This window comes from Nyctereutes procyonoides, unplaced genomic scaffold (assembly GCF_905146905.1).
Source record: "Nyctereutes procyonoides isolate TBG_1078 unplaced genomic scaffold, NYPRO_anot_genome, whole genome shotgun sequence".
NCBI lineage: Eukaryota > Metazoa > Chordata > Mammalia > Carnivora > Canidae > Nyctereutes > Nyctereutes procyonoides.
In genome coordinates this window covers 6,802,210-6,809,727 of record NW_026575159.1, presented here as the reverse complement: position 1 = coordinate 6,809,727, position 7,518 = coordinate 6,802,210, and positions in this window count along the sequence as shown.

Below are 7,518 nucleotides of genomic sequence, written 5' to 3'. Positions count from 1 at the left end.
ATAGGATCATAATTTTTTAATAAAGATTTTCTTTATTATCTAAAAATTAGACTTTATATTAAATGTTTTTTCATATTAATAATCATTATTTAAGTAATTCAATAGAACATTAAATAAAATATTCACAATATTGGGAAGAGAAATTCCTATTTTCTGGTTCTATTTTTCTATGCAGGGAAGGAAAGGTGCTTTTCTGAGTGGCACTGTTGGCCTCTTTCAGCATTCCACAGCAGTTCTTCCCATCAGGATTGACTTATCTGAGAGTGGAGTTAGGAGAGGCTGATTGTGTTTAGCTGAGTCCTTCCCTCTTTCACTTCCTCATACTTCACCTGCACAGAGGATCTATTTTCATCTTTTCTAGGCCATGGGTTAGATTTAGTAGGACAGGTTCCTATCATAGAGACCTTTTGGATTCTAGTAAAGTCTGTGTCTAATAAGTATGCTTATTCAGGGGTGTAATATAAACAAGCCATTTTATTATTAAGCCTGTAGCCAAGTATGCAAATCTAGACTTTGTCAGCATATTACAAAAAAAAAAAAAAATCCACCTGTTTGAAGTCTGTGACCCTCCATTTATGGAGGCTCAACTCAGATAAGGAAAATAATTTATTTCTCATTTTTGCTAATCCTAGATTCTGTGGTATTTGTGAATCCACAGGCCGAGACAAAGAATAATACTAGGAAGTTAAATACACATGCAATATGAGTAGGTACATGCCTTTAGGGTTTGGTGGAACATAGGCTCAATTCATGCAGAATTTATAGGGAACTGTATTGTGCCATGAGGACACTTTAAAAAAAATGTGCATTTGGATTTTAACAATGCGACCCAGTAGGTGACTTTTATAGTGAGGAGTGCCAGAGTTTGCGAATTAGAGTGTCCCTTTCCTCTCAATTCAATGCAATGCTGGTCACTGATGGTCAAAGTGTGGAACTTAGAAAGAAAATAAGAATTTTCAATTTTTTAAAGATTTTATTTATTTATTCATGAGAGACACACAGAGAGAGACATAGACATAGGCAGAGAGAAAAGCGGGCTTCATGCAGGGAGCCTGATGTAGGACTCAATCGTGGGACTCCAGGATCACACTCTGGGCTGAAGGCAGGTACTCAATTGCTGAGCCACCCAGGCGTCCCAAGAATTTTCAATTCTTGAAGAGAAAGTATTTGAAATTATTTTAAATAAGGAATAAATTTCTTAAAGAATCAGAAATACCTCAAAAATACAATTGAGACTCTATGCCCAAGTAAATTTTCATCTGGATATAGTCAACAATGTGTCAGAAATATACTCCTCATAGGCACTTTCTCACATTTAAATTTACATCCCAAGGCTCTGGTCTCCAAGAAACTGGCATAGACTAACAGGCATCCTGGTAAAGCTGAAGCCAAATGATTTTCTTCATTGATTTGTTTAACTAACATACCATTAAGACTGCCAGTTTCATTGGCATTCCTAGGTCCTAGATTATTAGACTATAATTTTTGAGCAATAATTTAGCCATAGAAACTAATGATAGTAAATGACTTAGGAATGAGCCTTTCCTTTCTTACATATTTGCTGAACTTTTTGATAGATCCACTAAGATCTCAGAGACTTTAATTTTTTCCTAATATACCATACAGATTATAATCCTTGAAGGAATCCCAATTCCATGTAGGTATCCAGCATGTCTCAGGATTAGATTGAGTATAGGAAAAAAGAAAAAAAGTTAACGTTTTTGAGTTTCATTAATTTTATACTCAAATTCTTTTTACTCTAGCTTATGTAGAAATGATTATTTAATTTTAGACTTTATTTCATCAAAATCTTTAAACTCTACTCACCTCGAGGACATAAAGGCATCTAAACTATCTTTAGTAGTCTAATAGTTGATCAAACTTTCTTTCTTCCTACCAGTGCTAATGGTTGGAAATTCAAGTTGAGGACACATCATCATGGTTGGCATTTTAGAGTTTCTGTATTTTATCTTTTAATTTCATTGTAAAACTTTGGATAATACATATATGGATAAAAGTTTGAACTCTTGGTCTGAGGTAGCCTTGGAGTTAATTAATGTATTCAGTGACTTTGTTTAAAATATATTTTTCTGTGAAAAAAACTTAATTTTTCTTCAGTGATCTTACGATGATCAATGAATATTTGGGGCACATGAAGTTGTAAGCAGAATGGCTGTGATCTCTTTTTTAAGCCATCATATCCATAAGGAGCCAATATTTACTAAATTCTCATTCTCTCTCTCTCACACACACTGTCTCTCGCCCTCTCTCCCTGTGTGTGTTCTCTGTATACTTATGGTGAATTGCATTATTATAAAAATATGCATTATTTTTCCATTACTTTTTTCTTTTTGAAACTCCCTACGAGGTCTTCAGCTACTGGACCTCTCCATGCTGTAGGGTCATACCTATGTTCCCTAGGCTCTGCTAGGTGAATTGCTTTAAACCTTAATTCTCAACCATTTTGTCTCCAGGAAACACTTGGAGATATCTCGAGACAGTTTTATTTCTTATATCTTGGGGTTGCTGATTAGTATCCAATGGGTAAAGACCAAGTGTGCGCTAAAAAAAATGCACAAGACAACCCTAAAAGATGAAGGATTATCTGTTCTAAAATGTTTTTAATGCTGAGTTTGAAGAACTCTGTTTTAGGCAATGAAATGTAGGAAGTGACATGAATCATTTCTCAACAGACATCCTTAAGAGCTGAAGTGTAATTTTGCCATTGTTCCTTTTTCTCCATCATGAAATAAGCAGGGTTTTAGATAGGGGTTGTTCCTATTTCCTAGACCCCAAAATGAAGAGGATATGGAACAGAGCCACTATGGAAATATAGTCAAGCCACTATGGAAATGTAATGTGGTCAAGAAATAAATATTTTTGTTCCTGTAAGCCACCAAAAGTTAGGGTCTTTTGTTACTTTATGTTAACATTAGCTGATTGATTAACTGTCTATTGTTCTATAGTAATAAGATGAACATTTCGATGTCCATTATGGTGAATTATGTATCTGTCTCTTAGCCAGTTCTGAATTCAGTTGAGAAAGAAGCATTTTGTTTGTTGCCCTGACTACAATTTTAAAAAATATATGGTATGATAAGGTTGCTGATTCAGAAAAATGTGAACATTCCTATTAGAAGGGTTTTTAATCTCCTAATGATGCCCAAGAGTTTTAAATATGCACAAATCACCTTCTATTTAAAGGCTAATGCATGTCAATGGCCAGCGTAACTGAGTAAATTATCTTAAATTTGATGTACTTTTAATATGGTCTTACTCAAATCCCTAGTAATTTGTAACTTACTAAATAGTTCATCCATGTTGGTTCTCAATAGACTTGGAGAAATGAAGACCTAAAAATCATTCTCTATGGTTTGTAGTAGATAGTATTTTCATAGCTTCTTTTCATGAAATCAACATTTATGGGAGGGACTGGCAAGTTCAGTTCAGGGGTAAAATGGTTGATATAAAATGTATCTAAGCCCTCCTACTGTATATTTAATAATTCTTTCAATTAAGGAAGCAAAAAAGCTTGAATATCTGTAGCCAAGTGTAAGAAGACAAGTTTCAGGATTTCTTAGCTCAAAAATTGTCTTCTACTCTTCTGTGCTGGTGTTTTCTTATCATTTAACATAATATATGGTGATCAAATGCAAACACAGGTGTTAGTTTGTATTATATTCTGCTTGGTCTCCTTGATGCATTGCTCTTCACTAGACTGCAAGTTCCTTTTTGAAGGGAGTTTTGCCTTAGAAATACCTAGTTCAAAGTACTTGGCACATAGCAAGTATCAATGCTTGATGATGGAATTAGTGGACACAAATGAATAGATGATTTTAATATGCTTATTCTCACAAATTGGGTGAACCCTCAGATAAACATGAAAATTAGGAATTTAGAGCCAATCTAATGTTTCTACTTTCATAATACTTTTGCATATTATTTTTCCTTTAATCCAAACTTTACCAGAAAAAGAAATGAAATGTCTTATTGTAATATTTTTTAGATCAGGAGTTAACCTCCATTTCCCTGAGATTAGGGGTAGATCACGGCTACTGAATTTCTTAAAATGGACTTCAAATATATCTATAAGATAAGCCAAGGAATGCAGGAATACAGAAGAGACTATCAGAAGTTGGAAAATATAGTTCTTCTACCTGGGAAATTCTTTCATTTTTTAAAAATATTTTTTTATTTACGAGAGAGAGAGAGAGAGAGAAGCAGAGACACAGGGAGAGGGAGAAGCAGGCTCCATGCAGGTAGCCTGATGTGGGACATGTTTCCGGGTCTCCAGGATCACACCCTGGACTGAAGGCAGGTGCTAAACTGCTAAGCCACCCAGGGATCCCTGGAAAATTCTTTCAAATAGAGAACCCCAAACTTGTAACCTCTCTTGTCTTCATCACAAGGTTACACCATGCTGATGCTTAAATTTTCAGGCTGGGCTTTTTGCTATAGTGTGACTGAAATATCTTTTTGAAACTGTGTTAGATCCCTTGGTTTCAGTTGAAGGATAGTATCTGTTCTATATTTTTTGTGTTCTAATATAAGATAATTTGAAGGCACTCTAATAAAAATATAAAAGGAAATAATTTTCCTTAATGGTTTAGACTTTATAAAAAATTTAGAAAAGCTGAGAGTTCCTGACCTTAAATTTCTTTATATTCAGTATAACATTATTTTATCTCAAAGCCTTGTGTATTTCAGGGGGAATTAATTTTGAAAAAGCTTCTTTGTTATCTAAATGAAAGTCTGTACCCTGGACACCCACACTCTCCCTCTACTAGTGTTATCTTGTTTTTCTCTTAGATTGCTACTTTGCAGAGTAAAGAGAATGTTTTCCTCTGAATTCTCTCTCTCTCTCTCTCTCTCTCTCTCTCTCTCTCTCTCTCTCACACACACACACACACACACACACACACACACACAAGTCCTCCTTTCTGATGCTCATTAATATTGTATTACAATAATGTTTTTCTCCTGCCACCCCATTCCTCTACATGAACTGGTCCACATGTATTTAGTTTCAAGTATGAAGACTTTAGTCTAAAAAAAATTAGGTAAGTGGGACACCTGGCTGGCTTAATCGGTAGAGTGTGTGACTCCATCTCTGGATCCCAAGTTCAAGCCCCACTCTGAGCATGGAGCCTACTTTTTATTATTTTTTTGTTTGAAAATTAGATGAGAAGCATTTTATAGATCATTTGAGTTTAAAGTATGTAAATCACTTTGAGCTCTAATTGTTTTTGGGTAAAAATGCATATTCTTTCTTGGCTATGCTTGTTCCCTGAATCATTATTCTGCCCCGCATTTTACCAGTATGCAAAAAAAAAAAAAAACCTTTAGATTCTCTGATTTTGCATTGACATTTTGGAAAATGTTCATGTAGACTGGAACGCTCCATTTAAAGTCACTTTACTTTGCAAAATAACCTGAAAGTGTTGAAAAGGTTAAAGATTTACTTATAAATTCTTATAAGGAGGTTTTTAATTCCAGAAAATATATTTTCCAGAGAAAATCCTATTAATAAGAACATATAAAAATACACAACGGGTGGCCTGTGTGGCTTAGTTAAGTGTCTAACTCTTGATCTCAGCTCAGGTCTTGATCTCAGGGTCAAGAGTTCATACCCCGTGTTGGGCTCTCTTCTGGGTGCGGGGTCTACTTAAAAACAAAGTAAAACCACACACCTATACAACTTATTCCTTTAAATAATGCATTATAACCTTCCATTTGGTAATCCTTTTACATAGCACATATAATACCATATATAATATATATTTATACATTACATATAGCTTATATATGTATATCATCTGTGTATATATACTGTCTAAAAATTTTATGAACATGAGTCAATTAAAAAGTTATAATTCACAAGATACATAATAATCCTACTTTTGTTTACAAAGTTGTTAGTTTATTAAAAAGATAATTAGCTAGAACATTCAGACTGATAAAATCTCAGGATAGAAATTGGATCAATCCCATGCAACTGAATCCTGCCAATAATCTCAGGAGAAGGTTCTCTCACGGGGTCTTCTGGCTAGGTCCCATGCCGCCCAGATGATGTGTGGGTATAGTTCAGCACAAAAGTTCATTTGCCCACTTCACTTGAAGAAAATAACCTCTAAGATATTCAGAAAACTATCTTTTTGCTTTTGCTTTTATTGTTACACTGTTGTTGTTTCTTGAATTTAATTTCTTTGTTGCAATTGACTTGTCAACTCAGGTCTGGGTCAGTTTGGCTTCCCTAATTTTAGTGTCATAGTCAACCTACTCAACAACAATCCTGCACAATATATCAATTGTTTGGCCGTAACAGAATTTATACAATGCAGCATGTTTACTGAGGTAGAGGCATTCGTCTCAATGCACCTTCATAAGCAAACTCATACTTTTTGCTCCTGATCATGGATGCAAAAGAAAGATGCTTTTTAAAATTTTTCCCCAAAGACTTTGGCCAAATGATGAATAAATCTTTGGCATCCTCTGAGTTCCTGGAAATGCCTTCTCCTTCTCTTGTATATTAATGAATAAGAACTTTGAAATCCAGAATGAAGTATCCATATGTAACATAAATGAGGCATAGTCTTCCTTGTGTTTGTTCTTTTGATATAGTACCCACTATGAGTCAGGCATTGTGATGCTTATTGAAGATAAAGACAAAACAGGATGCTACCTTCAAGGATTTCATAACATAGAAAAGGAAATAGCCAAAGAAATTAATAACTGTATTGAATAATTTCATTTTAAACGATTTTATTTATTTATTCATGAGGGACACAGAGAGAGAGGCAAAGACATAGGCAGTGGGAAAAGCAGGCTCCCTGTGCAGAGTCCAATGTGGGACTCGATCCTGGAACCCTGGGATCATGCCCTGGGCCAAAAGCAGACTCTCAATTGCTATGCCACCCAAGCATTCCATTCTTGAATAATTTCTAAACCAAAGTGCGATATAAATGAATTATTTGGTATAAAAATAGGTTGATAACCAGTATTTTTGCTTTCTTTTGATATTCTATAAATCTATGAGTCAGCTAAAATCTGATTTTAAGTCAGCCAACAGAGGTGACTGGAGATTTCACAATATCCATTTTCTGTATTTCTTTCTACAAGATTACTCAAAGGAGATGACAGATGGAAGATGTCTCAATGATGATGTGAATATGCTTTCCAGGTGAGAAACCTGTTGCACCAGTTCCCATGGGTCTCCCAGGTCCTTGGGCCCTGCTGCTTCAGACCATCCCCAAAGCAGGCTGAACTTGAGCATGTCTAGAGGGCCCTACATCTGAGATTCACTTTCCCTAGGTGTACCTCATTGTTACCTCCTCAGCGACATCGCTACTTCCCAAGAGTGCTGCCACTTCCATGCATATTGGTAACTTTAAAGCTCTTTCCATTTTTCAGTAACTTCCCTCCCCTCATCTCTTCCATTCTGTTTATCTTCACCTACTACAGGAATCCCAATCAGAAAAACGTAGATTTTAGAAAACTAAAATAAAACAAAAAGCCAAG